Here is a 15,251-nt window from a genome sequence, read left to right as displayed (position 1 = left end):
GGGGGACCGCAAATTCTCTGAGGGGCCATGCGTCTGCCACTGAGCACTGACCCTGTTCCCTCCAAGAGACCATCCCCCCCGCGTGCGCGTAAGACCGTCAGCACGACTTTAGCACTTTATTTGGGGGTAAATCTGAAAACCCCCAGCCTCCTTTGCCGGCACCTAAAGCCCCCACCACGTTCCAGATGATGACTTGAGACTCTGTGAAAGCAGAACACCCCCTCGCACCTGGGGGTGCCTCACACAGATGGAGATGCTCTCACCTCGAAAAGAAGGAAGTGACACGTTGGACATGAGAGTGTCACCCTCGGAATGTCAGCCAGAGTATCGCCGTCTCTTACCAGTGAAGAATACATCCGAAAGACCCAACGTTTGTTTCGGGAACACAAGAGGGCACAGAGAGTGTAATGTGCATTCACAACACGCGACCACAGATGGGCTGGAAGTTAGTTCCGGACGGAAAAGTTTAAAAATCCCGGGTTTAGGTACTGAAGAACTATCCATGCTGGCAAGAAATGAACAACATTTCTTCCTTTATTTACGGCCACGGATCACCTTTGTTTGGGGCCTGTTAGCTGCGTACAGGTTTACATTTGAGCAATTCATGATGTTTCGGCACAAATCTTTCGCTGGATCAATGCATAAATTCAAGCAACCAGCTCATAGGTTCCAGTTTCAGAAACACCTGTTATTCCCCTTACTCTAGCCCCCGGGGGGGGGGGGGAGCGGAAAGTCCACGTGACAAGTCCACCGACCCTGTCTCCTCCTGTAGTTAGAGACACAGTTGGACTACAGTCTCCGGCCCCTGTGGTTACTCGGGGCCCCGGGGCCCTTTGGGCCAGTCGCTTGGACGCGGGAGCGCTGTGGACACTTCCAGGCCAGGCTGATGAAAACCCTGCACCTGCGGGGCTCCCTCTCCGTCGGTGCCCAGGCTCACTGCCCGTCAGAGAGCCTGGAACCTCAGACCCAGAGCGGCCCGGGTGAGGCACCGACCAGCGATGCCCCTTTCTTGCCCCCAGCGTGACAAAACAATCTGTGCTGAGGCCGCACGAGGCTGGGTTCGTCTGTCCCAACAGCTACCGCTACCCTAGTGAATATGGACGGAGACCCAAATGTGAGCATCTTTCAAATAGGTGCTCGTGTGCCGCTTGAGATCTTTTCAGATAATCACGAAGTGAGCAGTGTGCTCAGCTGCACTTCTGGATTCCCTCCCAAACCAGTGCCTGCCTTCGGGGAGGACGCAACGTCTCAGCCCCCTGGGATACCGGAACAATCATCTCCACCCGAGATCGCTAAGACCCACGTCGCAGACTCACCTAAAATCTTTGCCTCCCAAGAAAAACTCCCCATCATGGGCGAGACCAGGTCCCGCCGCCCCTTTTCTGCCCACGTGATGTCCATGAGGCCGGAGCACCAGGGTCCGGGCTTCAAGGGTGCTCATTACCCCCTCTGCTGCCCCCCTGACTCACTGTTCTGCCCCCTGCTCGGCCAGCCCCCCACTCTTCCATCCCCGGCTGCCGGGCAGGCCCCCGCTTCCTCCCTGCCAGGCTCAGCCTTCGGAGCTTCACTGCCTCTGCCACCTTCTTCCCACCGACTCCTCCCTCCTTCTCAGAAAACCTCACCTTCCCTGCACCCCGAAAGTGGCAGGAGCGTCTGGGAGGAACCACCCCGACACCAGGGTTCTGTGGCCACACACAGTGGGGTCTGGGCCCCCCTCTCCTGCAGGAAGGACCTCATTCGTAGGTGTCCCTCCCTCGCGTGCCGCTGGCTCTCCGCTCCCAGCCCAGAAATGTGCCCAGTCCTGCTGCTCATTGAGTCATTCATCCGAGCAAACATTCACGGTCACTATGCACCCCCCAGGGTCACCGCGCCGGCACAGGAACGCAGGGAGGAGACGGCAGGTAGCCTTGAGCAGGAAGGCGCCGGGAGAGGCACACCCGGGCGGTTACACCTGTGACTCGTGGCCTGTGGCCTCCGTGTCCCTTTCTCGGGGGCGGCTTCACGGAAAAGTCGTCTGTGCCGAGAGTCCCCACTGCCCTCCGTCCCTCGTCTCCCTGCCCGCTGCACCCTGACTTCTGACTCCGCCGGCTGCACGGCCTGGCTCCAAGTCCTATGATGCTCCCCAGCCCTGACCTTCCCGCCCGGATCAGCGTGCTCCCTGAACCACTCCCTTTCTTTTCCTTTTAAGTTTATTTACTTACTTTGAGAGAGAGAGAGGGACGGAGAGAGAGAGGATCCCAAGCAGGCTCTGCTGTTAGCGTGGAGCCCGACGCGGGGCTTGAACTCACGAACCACGAGGTCGTGACCTGAGCCGGAGATCCAAAGTCAGAGCTCCCCACGGAGGGGATTCTGACGAGCCCGCACCCTGAACCCTCCGCCCGCCCCACTCGGAGAGCCCGCTCTCAGGACCTCCCAGCCACCCTCTTCCCTCGGACCAGAGTCCACGCGGCGTTTGCAGAAACTCGCCGAGTGTGATGGCCTTTCGGACGTGGGGGGGGCACAGCCGGGGCCTGGAAGGGCTGTGTCACCGCCGGAGCACGTCAGGGCCACGATGCCGGGAGAAAGAGCAGAGGCAAGTGTCGTTTTCAGCGTGACGGGGGCCAACGTTTTCACTTAGGAGGAAATAAGTTCTTGGATTTATCCCGAAACGTCAACAGGAAAACAAGTCTCCACATACAAAATTGCATTCACTTCCAACTTCTCCGTTATATATTTGGTACCTAACGTGAGGCGCCTTATGTTTCAGCAGATAATTTCCTGGGGCGTATTAGGGTAGTTGAGTTCTTTTGAATTTTGCCTGTATCTAGAAATAACAATGGAACTTGAGAAAAGGCCACATAAACCGATACACCGGAATGAATCCCGGTCCCCCGAATCACGGGTCGCGTTGCCTCTGCAGCACTTCCGCGGGGTCTGGGTTAGGACGACTGACCGAGAGCCGGCCCTCGGGAGCGCCAGGGTACCCCGATGCGGTCCCTCACCTGGCAGGTAGGGCTGCGGGCCTGCGGGCCTCCACCGCAGCCCCGTCAGCGGTGGGAGGCCGCCGGCGTGATCCTGACTCTGCCTGGGGAAGCGCGGACGGGAGAAACCAGCCCCACGCAGACCAGGCCCAGTCCTCAGCCCTGCTGCTCTTGTTCCCCACAGACCAAATCACGGTCGCCATCGACAGCGTGGATCAGTTTCCCGGGGCTGCAGAACGAGAGCACCGAAAACGTGGCCGAAACAACAGAAACAAAGTCTCTCAGTCCTGGAGGCCCGAAGCCCAGAATCAAGGTGTGAGCAGGGCCACGCTCCCTCTGAAGGCTCTGGGGGCGGGGCGGGGGATCTTTCCTCTCCTCTTCCAGCTTCTGGAGGCCCCTGGATGCCTCAGAGATCCATCGCTCCTATCTCTGCCTCTGTGGTCACGTGGCTTCTCCTGGGTGTCTGCGTCCACATTTCTGTCTCCTTACAAGGACACCTGTCATTGGATGAGGACCCACGCTGCTCCATTGTGACCTGGTTCCAACCCAATTACATCAGCCCACACTAAGAAGGTCACACCCACAGGTACCAGGGGTTAAGACATCAATACCTCTTCGGGGGGGGGGGGCACAATTCTACCCACTACAGAGGCTGTTTTCTTTTTTTTTGAAGTTTATGTATTGACTTTGAGAGAGACAAAGAGAGCGTGAGCAGGGGAGGCGCAGAGAGAGAAGGAGAGAGAGAGAATCCCAAGCAGGCTCCATGAGGTCAGTGCACAGAGCCCGAAGCGGGGCTCGAACCCAGGAATACCGTGAGATCATGACCTGAGCCGAAATCAAGAGTCAGGCGCTTAACTGACTGGCCCACCCAGGTGCCCCCAGAGTATTGTTTATATGCTGGACAGTGTGCCACATTTTTTTCCTTTGTTTCATTTCATCCTTATAACCATCCTACGAGGTGGGAACGCCCAGTCCACAGGTGAGCAAACCAAGAGCCGGGCGGTCGAATCTGTGCCCACGGGCATGCACCAACCACGCTGCAGAAGTAGGTCCGGGCCTCAGTCTCCACCCAGCCCTTCACCACAGGCTAGGGGCTGAAGGAAATCAGTGGGTCATTACGGCCTAGCTGGGATCGGTGTTCCGGGTCAACTGACCGGTCCCGTCTGCGATCTGAATGTAAGGGGGCGTCTCAAAGGGCCCCGGCTACTGCGGGCAGACTTGGGTCTGAGAGAACCGAGCGTTTCCATGATGAGAACCCACCCACGGAGAGAAGGCCTTTGCCAAAGCAGCTGAGAGTCCCCAGCCCCCCTCCAGGCTCTTGCCCATAAACGACGTCCGAAACGGCCCGTGCACATCCCCCGTTTTTGTGCCGCGTGGGGTTACAGCACTGTCCCCATTAGCCCCTCCTCGCCCCCGAATCCCTTTGGCAGACGGGGCACGGGGCCCCTAGTATGCTAGCACGCCAGCCGTCCAACCCTTTGCTGGCCTGAATGTAAAGCTAACTAAACTAATTAATCACACCAGATTAATAAGAATGACAAGGTGAGAGGGGTGACATTGTCCAAAATCTCCAATTTGGTGTGAGGGCGCATATTTTTTTAATCCCCACAGCAATTTATTTTCCGTATAGCAAACTTTCTCCAAGAATGTCCCAAAATGTAGTCAAGGTTAACTGTGCTGTGAGCTTATTCAATATTTATGATTCTTTTTATTTGTATTACGAGGACTTTTTGGGGACTCCAAAGGGTCCATTAATCAAACAGAGTGACAAAATGAGGCATTTGACAATCGGAACAAGGCCTGCATATTATTACGATTAGATGTCTATACCTAGACATATAGACGCAACGTCTATAGCTCGGGGAGGGGGGAGGGATAAGAGAACCAACTTAACTTTACCAACAGCTCCTGATTAATTGTTACCAAGTGTCGTCCGTAAATTTCCCTTCCATCTAATAATCCTCTCGGACGATCTAACAACATCCCCGGCGAGCTGGCGATACCGAGGCTGAGTTTCTGAGACAAGGAGCGGGTGACACAGGTACCTCCAGTGACTGGCGACGGGCGGTGGACAGCGTTCACGGAGCTGCCATCTCTGAAATACAATTATCAGTGTGATCTGCTTAAGGATTCATCATCAGCTCCTGCCTTCTGAAGACTTAAAAAAATGCCAAGACACACAGAGAGAAAGAGGTGATAAGAAGGCATCATTTTCCTCCAGCCTCATAACTGTAAATTGAAGAAAATTATTTTCTTTGCCTGCAGCTCATTGGCATATAGGCCGCATTATATTATAATTTCATAAGCATAAATCCTTTGAATAAATTTCAGAGGAATAACTGAATTAGAAATGCGAGTAAAGTATCTAAAAAACTTAACTGTAGCAGGCAGGGGAGAGGAGGTGTGAGGGGCACAGGCTAGGAGGAGAGCCCCTTCTGGGTGCCTCCCGTGGGTCCCCAGAGGCCCGGGAAGAGCTTGGTCAGGGAGAGGCCGTTTCTCACCCCCTTCTGTGCCTGATGGCGAATAAAAGAAGTTCTTCTCCTCTCCCCTTGCTCGTGTTCCAAGGAATTGGAGCCGTAATTCATCATAAATTAATCTTGGAGAAACAACAGGCTTGGGGCGTGTTATAATTATTGTTATTTGTTTATTTATTATCGTGTTAACCATTATTTATTATTGTGTTAAGCATATGTGAGATCACAAAGGTTGCTCCTGCGGTTTCCTAGAAACAAGTCTGTGGGTCCGCCACGCAAGTTTCCCATCTCGGTGGGGGTGGGAGGCGGATGCCGGGTCAGGGGCCCGAGGCGTCGGTCCCTTCCTGAGGGCGCCCCTTGGGATACACTGTGGAGGAGAAGGGTCGGCCTGGCCCCCTGCTGATGGCTCACCAGCCGCCCCGTAGATTATCTTCAAACAAAGACCACTTGGAGGCCAAACCCTGGCCCCAGGGGCTGGCTCAGCTTGGACAAGGACGTCCTTTCCTAGGCCCGTGTTGGTCCTCAGGGAGGTGGCCACCAGGCCCCTCCCCCCATGGCCAAGGGACATCTGGGGGGGAGGAGGCTAAGGGTTGGGAAGAGGATGGAAAACTTCCTGGGGGCCTCCGCGCCCCCCTGTCGCGGCCTGGGGCAGCCCCGTGCAGCTCCCCACCTCCCCAGGGTGACCGACTGGCTTCAGGAGCCTGTCACCATGTATGTAGTGGGAACAGAGGCACAGAGCCCGGAGGTTCAACTGCGTTCACACAGCCTCTCAGGAGCACGAATATCCATTTGCAATGTCTGTTCTTGTGTCAGCACAGAAGTGCAGAGAGGGATTGGTTTCCATGTTTCCAGTACAGGGACCTGCCGGGTAAAGGAAACCTTACCTGGGGGCCCACAGAGTGCGATGCAGGACGGGGGGGCTGAACCAGAGTGACGGGACGGGTCTCCTTTGTCCGGCATCCTCAGACGGACCCCCACGCCTCCCATATGGATCACTTCCTATCCTGGTTAAGAAACGCATAGCAAAGGGGCCCGGTGATGTCAGTACTTTCCCATTATGGCGGAGCCACCGCACACAGCGTCCCAGGCAACGCCCCTCCCCCCCAACTGTCCAGTGAAATCCCCTGGGAGTGGCATTTTTTTTCCCAGTCAACTTTTAATTTCAGAATAATTGGGCTTACAGAAAAATTACAAAGACGATATAGTGCCCCCACATGCCACACACCCAGTTTCCCTCTTAGTAGCCTTGTCTATTACGATGGTACGTCGGTGGCAATTAACGAACCAATGTCGATGCATTAGTATGAACCGAAGTCTATGTATTATTCAGATCTCCTGAGCTTTCCCCTTCTTCTGTTCCGGGATTGCGTCCAGGACAGCACATTACTTCAGTTATCAGGTCTCCTTAGGCTCCTCTTGGCTGAGCCTCTCAGGTTTCGCTGAGATTAATGACCTTGTCGGTTTTGAGGAAGGTTGGTTGTGTATTTTGTAGAGTGTCTCTCAATTTGAGTTGTCTCTCAGATTGAGTTGGATGGTTTTCTTATGGGTAATGTTATAGACATACCCATGTCTCTCCCAAACTCGCATTTTGTCATCTCATCCCCAGGGTGGTTTTATTTGGAGGTGGGCCCTCTGGGGGTGATCAGATAAGGAGGGTCGATCCCTCGTGAACGGGATCGGTGCCCTTGCGAGAAAAAGCCGCAGAGGCCGCTAGCTCCTTTACCCACCAGGTGAGGACACGGCGAGAGGTCAGCAGTCTGCAAACCAGTAGAGGGCCCTCGCTGGACCACGCGGGCACCCTGATCTTGGATTTCCAGGCTCCAGGGCTGTGAGGACTCCTTGCTTGCTGTTTACAAGCCATCAAACTCATGGTACTTTGTGAGAGCAGAGAACAGGCTAAGACAGACTGCATTTATGGGTCTAGGAGAGGAAGTTCCCAGAAATCCCATGTAGGGTGCATGTTGTCAGGGCACTTCTTATTGTTGATGTTAAATGTGATCACGTGGCCAAGGCAGTGTCTGTCAGGGTCCCCCCGTGGAAGGTTGCCCTTTCCCCCTGTCCATATGCTGTACTTGGGGGCAGGAAGGCCCTGTGAGCAGCCCAGCATGCTCCAGGAGCAGAGAACTCTGTTCCACCTCCTCCGGCGTGGAGGTTCCACACAAATAATTTGAAATTCTGAAGAGCAGATTCTCCTCCGCCTTCATTTCTTTAGTCAATCACTTATTTATGGCAGGATGGACTCAGTGTAGACTTGGAGTTATATTCCGACACTGCCTCGTTCATGTATTTGCTCAAACGTGTCAGCCAATGAAGGTCCCTTCCATTGCTCCCGTGTCCTCCTGACATGTCCCCATCATGGTGGCACTATGGGTCTGGTTTTGTGTTTCAGCACCTCCTTACTTTCTGGCACCACAAGATGCGCCCATCTCACATTCCTTGCCCCCATTCTGGAACCGACCCTTTCTCCACAGACCCCTGGTTCTTTTTATAGGAGAAGGGTATTAGCAACCACACTCTGGATGCGGGGTGTGCTCACCGCTACAGGGCTGGGGAGCTTTCAAACCTCTGTGCATTTAGGATGCAACCAAGATCGGTTGCCAGCATCTCCTGGAGGAGGACCCAGGCCTCAGTGTTTTTAAAGCTTTGTCTGTCTGTCAAGCTGTTTCTACTTTTATATTTGGTCAATAGCTGGTGGCCTCCTAGTCTTAGGATTAGTACCTTTACATCAAGTGTATGGATACAGGGTGCCCCTCCGTGCTCCAGAAACAGTGTGGAACTTTACCAAGATGCAGGGGGCTAAATGTTTGAAAGAACTTTTGAGGGGCTGATTCTTTTCGTTGTTTGGTGTGGGGGGGGGGGAGTGGGGAGTGCCCACTTCTCCCTTTTGTCTGCCTCTCTCTTACCTTTATTTTTCTTTCCTCCTTAATCCCTTGAGAAGTACCTGCCCAGTGCTCAGACCATTAGCGTCCCAGAGGCTAGGACTGGCAATCAGTTTCCATCTATCCCTTCTAGCCGGTGACCACAAGCGAGGGGCTTCATTTCCCCTCCACCTGTGGCTGGGGACACACTGAGACCACTGCCCATTGAGTCAAAAGTAGGTGGCCGAGCTTAGAAGTAGGTGAATCAGCATGTGGCACATAGTGGGCACTGATAAAGCTAGTTCCTCCTTCCTCCCCCCACCGCCAGCCCCAGGGAAATAAGACAGGCCTGACACTGGGGCTGGAGGCCAGTTTGTCACCCTCTCTGAACCAGAGCTCATCACTACACCTGGGGGCTTCCCTGCAAAGCAGAATCCAGGCGGGTCTACGCGGGCATAGCGGCAGGACAAACCCTCGGAGTCAGAGCACCCACGCCTGGAGATGCTCGTGCAGTGTGGGCGCTGTTTGCACCCCTGCCCTGTGGAGCTTCTCTGTGGTCGGAGGCTGCCCCCCTCTGCTCACTCAGACGCCCAGGGACCGCTCCCACGGGAGCCTGCCCTGTGCCACCCACTGACCAGTGACGATTGTTCGAATCACAGGAATCAAATCGATCGCGAGCCAATCTTACTTGGAAGTCCTTTGGAGGAACAGGAGTCCTTTACCTCGGAAGCCTGTTTTGTTGGCCAAGGTTACTCGGGAGGCCAGCTGTGACGGCCACTCTGGCAGTCCTGACGGCACAGTGGGATCTGCTGAGAGGACTTTGGGGTGGTCCGCAGAACCCGGGGCCCAGCCCCACAGCTGAGCCTCGACCTCTAACAGCTCCCTGGGGCACAGCGTGCAGTGATGTGGCTCCATGGGTCTCTCGTCCAAGTCTCACAGTCTCGGCAACAGAGCCTTCTGGTGCGCCGTGAGGTGTCTCTACCTGTGGGTAAATCAGCCACAGCTGGAGGGGCAGGGGAATGGGACACGTGGGCCACCAGGGGAATTGTTATCAGCTGAGCAGCCCCCATAGGGGTCCATGTAGCTAATCAGCAGTTTCTCTCCTTAAAACCAAACCAACAATAAACTCTTACCAGCAACCACGGCTTCTCAGGGGCAAGCGTCTCGTGCTGGGTCCTTCAGACCTCATCTGTTCAAGCTCTCTGAACAACCATACCGCGTAGACGTGAAACCCACAGAGACGAGAAAACAGGCCGAGGGAGGTCAGGTGTCACCGTCCAGGTGGCCCAGCCGACACGCTTCGGAAGGGGGACCTGAGACTCCGGAGGGCGTTGTCTTCTTGAGAGTGTGACACTGGCACAAGCATCCCATACACGAGCCCCTAGACCCGGGACGCCGACAGGGAGACACGGGAGCCATTCTTGCCCAGAGCTGACAAAGCAAGTGTAAATGCCCGGGTTCCACCTGCCGGGACACCCGCCACTGAGCACCGATTCCCTCCGCCAACCTCAGCTCTTCCCAAACCGGAGCCCTCGCTGTCTCCCACACTTGCCTCTGTTCTTTGCTGTCCCCTCCCTTCTCCCACCTGTTGGGCCCTTCAGGACTCGGTAGAAATGTCTCTTCCTGGGAAGCCTTCCTGAGTTTTGCTCCCTACACATCACACTCGGATGCTCTCGTGTTTTTCTTTCTTTTTTTTTTTTTAAGGTTTTAAAATTTTTAATTTTTATTTTGGGGGGGGGAGGGGCAGAGAGAGAGGGAGACACAGAACCCAAAGCAGGCTCCAGGCTCCGAGCCGTCAGCACAGAGCCCGACGCGGGGCTCGAACTCACGGATCGCGAGATCATAACCTGAGCCGAAGTCAGACGCCCAACCGACTGAGCCACCCAGGCGCCCCATCTTGTGCTTGTCAGTCGTGCTACTTAGGATACTTTGCTTTGCCTTAAGGAGCTCATTCTGTCCTTCCCTTCAGACAAGAGGAAGGTCTTCCTCGTCACCGTCCCCTCTCCTGTGTCCGGCCTGGGGTGGGCTCTTGGTCCTTGTTGGGTTGAGTTGATTCGAGGCTAAATGACACCTGTGCCGAGTCCTTCCCTGCAGGGAGGAGACCCTTCTCCATCACACTGGTTCCCACCATCGAGAGGAGACATGCTGGGCAGATTCACGGCCAGTCCTCACAGCGGTGGAGAGATACAGACAAATTCCACACATGACCGTGGCCTTTGTGACGCGTGGACAGATCTGGTCCTCCCTGCTGCCCTGAAGGTAGGTGCCGCCACAGGACTTGCTTTGGGCAAGGAAATGCGGGCAGTGGTGAAAGTGTCTCTCCCAGGCAGGAACTGAGGGTCGGGGAACTCACTGGTGGGCTCCCCTGCTCCCTTTGTCCTGACTGGGCACTCAACGGAGCCTGTGTCTAGATAAAGTACTATCAGTGGGGGGGGGGGCTATGGCACCCCCGTGAGAAGACCTCCCCCCACTGCCCTACACCTAGGCAGAAGAAGCAGCAGCTCCTGTGTTGAGCCATGGAGACTCTGGGTTATTTGTTGCCATGGTTTAACCTAGCTCTTCTGACGAGCGTAGTCACGTATCGTACCTTCTTGGATACAATTGGCACCTTCCTGAATCATCTAGATCTTGTCTGTAGATGGAAAGAGGGTTCACAATAATGACGCTACGGAACTGAGCGTGGCGACAAAATGTGTGTGATACGGCCTCAGCCCTATTGTGCGGTGTAGCTCTGAGCAGACGCACACATACACGGAAGCATACAGGACGGGCTTTCCTTGGAAGCAATTTTTCATGCTTCTATGAAAGCTGTTAATTTTTCTCATTGGAGGTACGCCAATTCGGCTCAGTTCATGGAGGCGTCCACTGCAAAATTCATCTCGCATTATTTCCTGAAGCTACCTAAGGTGCAGACTAGAAGAATGGGTATTTTTCTCTTAATGAAAAGATAGTCGGATGAGGGGGGAGAAATGCCTTTCCTTTCTTCCTTTCTCTTTCCTCCCTTAAAAAAACTCAAAATGATGTTGTGATTAACTTGCATTTTGCAGCATAGTGGATATGACAGTCAACCAAATTAATCCCATTATGCAAAACCCAGTTCACAAATGGTTTTGCATTTTTGCAAAATTATGTCAATTTCCCTATAAATTGGAGAGACTGTGTCAGTTTCCTGAACTGCACAGAGACGCTACTCAGTGCTGTATATCTATATTCCTCTAATTCAAAAAGATACAGATTTTAGCTCCGTGCCACACATTAGGATTCATAACTTTAATGCTGATATTTTTGTTTACATGAGACTTGCATGAGAATTACCAACAGTTTTCACATTCGTTTAACATCTTCCTCCCCACCATACTCATCGTGGTGGGAAAAAAGAATTAGGAGCTTGAACAGAAAATGGTGAGAACAAAAACCATCCCCATTGTGATACGAGGGCCGCGATTCCTTCCTTCGTCCCCCCTCTGAAGCCCTCGGCTTCTCCGGCCGGGCTCCCCGCGCCCTCGCCGGGGCTCTGCCTCTCTGTCGGTGGCGTTAGCGCGGGGAGAGCAGGGACGGCCGCCCACCTGCCGTCCTCTTGGCCAGCCGCAGGCGTGCTGTTGGTGGCCAAATCTGCTTGGCATGGACCGCGATCCGTGAATTCCCTATAACTGGACCAACTTGTCAAATTAAGCCCGCTCCTGCGCGGAGCTGCTGAGCAGCCTGGATCTGGAAGTCCCCGCTCTCCGACCCCTGTCACCAGCCCTCCGAGCCCCTAACATCTGCTCTCTGGGAGCTGCCTTTTCACCTGGTTCATTTCAGATGCAGCAGGGCACTCCGTTCTGAGCTCAGCACTGCCCCTCTCTCTCTTACGGGGAGAAAGAAAAAGCTTCCTTGTTTTGAAGACCGGCGCTCTGAGGGCTAAATTACTTACTGAATTCAGAAAATCTATTTTTTAATGGTTATTCTTTCTCCGCGTAGCACTTTTTATTCCGGTAATGCTTTCTTGAACGGTGAATTGTTGACTTTTTATGCCTCAGATTTATTAGACATGTGCCAAGTTGTCAACCTCCTACTGTTTTCATTTGTGTCCACCTTGCAAACAGCAGGGAAAAATACTTTTTTTTTCCACGAACGCTCACTTCTTGGCAGTTCTGAAACAAATTTTTGAACAGTTGCTGTTCCTATTGATAGCAATAGTTTGATGTTTCAAAAAAAAAACCCAGGGTTTTATTTTCCCCTAAATTTTTGACACGTTCTGTCATATCCTATCATATCATACCCTGATGCATCAAAAACAAAAAGAAGGGAGGTCCCAGCCTGCACTGTTCACATAGATCATGAGTCTTCGCTAAACACCCTCCCATCTGTTCACCGCGTCCATTCTTTTGTCCCCGCTCCAATGCTGGTATTCCTCACTAAAATCTGTTCTTGCTTCTTTCTAGACACCGCACTCTCCCCAGCGAGGCTGCCTGAGCTCGGTGAGAAATGGTCCCGAGGAATCAGGAGGCTGTGGGCATTTTCCTACCGCTGGCTGCCCGCGATTCGGACGCACCGTGCCACGGACAGGGACAGTAATGAAAAAGAAGAAACACAAATGAAGTGAATGGCCGGTCGCCTCAGGCAAATGTCCCCTGCAGTTGCTGGTACTGTGAAAAATAAAAAAAGTCAGCAATCAAAACTCCTTTTCCCAGAGACTCTTCCCGCCAGGGCCACGGGGCCCTCCATGCTGAGGCTTTGAAATGAGGGACACAGTGGGACGGGCTGGCTCCTGTTCTGGCCTGGAGACAGCTTGCTCTCCGTCCCAGCTGCAGGGCTTGCGGAGAGGGGAGGCGGGATTGGGGGGGGGGGGCGACCGCGCCCCATCCCCACTGGGGCTGCACGGCCACTCTCAGGACCCCGCGGACGCAGCCTCGGGTGGAGTCTTCTGGGGCCTCTCCCGCTAGATCCCGCTGCACGGGAAGGACCAGCTTCCCAGGGAGCAGGTGTCATGGGAAAATCGGGTGCTTTGGGTCGACCAGGAGGCTCAGGATGACCTTACGAGGGGCTGTGAGGGGGCCCCTTACCCGGCGCACCAGCCGGAGGCCTCGCACGGCCTTGTGAGGGCACACAGAGGCAGCCGGCGGCCACGTGACGGGACCCTGGCCCAGCCGCCCAGAGAAGCTGGGGTCTGCGGGGGGAACTGGAGTGCGTCCACCGCCTTGAGCAGAACACACGTCCATCCTTTTGCAAGAGCGACCCTCTGCCCAACAGCCCCTTCAGCTCGGTAGACACCACAACCTCTGTGGGCTCATTCGCGGCGCCTAACCTTGGTCGGTGGACCCACATCCGGCCCTCCACCTGCCAGCCTGTGACCTCCAGGCAGATCTGTGCCGGACCCCCTTCATCCCCGGAGCCCAGGTAGGGGAACCTGAAAGGGGCGGGCGGCCTGGGCGGCTCAGTCGTTTAACCGTCCAACTCTTGCTTTGGGCCCAGGTCGTGATCTGACGGTTTGTGGGGCCGGACCCCGGGCCGGCCTCTGCGATGACGGCGTGGAGCCTGCTTGGGATTCTCCCTCTCCCTCGCTCTCTCTCCCCCACCCGTGCCATCTCTGTCTCAAAACAAGTAAACTTAAGAAAAAAATTTTCTGAAAGGAACCTGTAAGCTTCTGGGGGAGCCGAGCCCCTAGAGGATTTTAAGCTGGGGCCTGAATAGATTTGCATTTTAGAGAAATTGTCTCCAACGGGAGACGTTTAAGTGAAAGGATCAAGAAGATTTGTTTGCTTGCTGGGAAGAGGGCGGGAGGACGGACGTGGGTGACCAGTCAGGCCGGGACACTCAGAAGGGCAGGTGGGCTCTGTACCGAGCAGGGAAAGCGTCCCCGCTGGGGGGATGGGGTTGGCGGAGGGGCGCTGGGGGCCGCTGAGCTCTGGACTTGAGGTCCTATTCTGTGTAGGAAGAGTGGGGTTGGCTCCTTCCAGGACCAACATTCTAGAACTCTGCTGGGTTTCCGAAAGGTAAACAGCCTCACACTGAGCATGATGCCCTTGCTTACGTGACTCCCTGCCTTCCCGGAGCTGCATTAGTTTTCTGGGGTGGCAGGAAGAGAGCACCAAACACCTGGTGACTTAAAACGATAGAAATCTGGGGCGCCTGGGTGGTGCCGTCGGCCAAGCGTCCGACTCTCGATCTCGGCTCAGGTCATGATCTCACAGTTGGTGAGTTCGAGCCCCACATCGGGCTCCGTGCTGATGGTGCAGAGTCTGCTTGGGATTCTGTCTCTCCTTCTCTCTCACCCCCCCGCCCCCCCCGCTTGTGCTCACGCTCTCTCTCTCTCTCTCTCTCAAAATAAATAAATAAACTTAAAAAAACAGAAATTAGTTCTCTCCTGGTTCTAGAAGCCAGAAATCTGAAATCATTGTGTTGACAGGGCCGTGCTTCCCCAAAATCTCTAAGGGATGATCATTCTTCCTTGCCTCTTCTGGTGGCTCCTGGCAGTCCTTGGCTTGAGGCTACATCACCTAATCTCTGGCTCCAGTGTCATATGGGCTCTGTGTCTCCTCCTCTTAGAAGGACGTTAGTCAGCAGATTTAGCACCCACCCTAATTCAGTATGACCTCATCTGAACAGATTACATCTGCCAAGACTGTATTTCCAAATCAGGTCACATTCTGAGGTTCCGGGTAGACTTGAACCTTGGGGGAACACTATTCAATCCATTATACCTATGCTTTATTAAAAAAAATTTTTTTTTTAAATGTTCATTCACTTTTGAGAGAGAGAGAGAGAGAGAAAGAGCATGAGTAGGGGAGGGGCAGAGAGAGAGAGACACACACACACACACACACACACACAGAATCCAAAGCAGGCTCCGGGCTCTGAGCTGTCAGCACAGAGCCCGCCGTGGGGCTCGAAATCACTAACCATGAGATCATGACCTGAGCTGAAGTCAGATGCCCAACCGACTGGCCCCCCCAGGTGCCCCTGTACCTACACTTTCT

General features: G+C 54.3%; 1 long non-coding RNA gene across 1 annotated transcript; it reads left to right on the top strand.

Moving 5' to 3' along the window:
• The first annotated feature begins 3,644 nt into the window (after positions 1–3,644).
• On the top strand, positions 3,645–12,952 carry LOC109493517. Its single transcript, XR_002147816.3, has 3 exons — positions 3,645–3,728; positions 10,387–10,551; positions 12,717–12,952. It is a non-coding gene; the product is annotated as an uncharacterized LOC109493517 (long non-coding RNA).
• Positions 12,953–15,251: the final 2,299 nt, after the last annotated feature.

This window comes from Felis catus, chromosome D3 (genome assembly GCF_018350175.1).
Source record: "Felis catus isolate Fca126 chromosome D3, F.catus_Fca126_mat1.0, whole genome shotgun sequence".
NCBI classification, from domain to species: Eukaryota; Metazoa; Chordata; class Mammalia; order Carnivora; family Felidae; genus Felis; species Felis catus.
The sequence above is the reverse complement of the archived record's forward strand: the minus strand, read 5'-3'. Positions and strand labels throughout refer to the sequence as shown.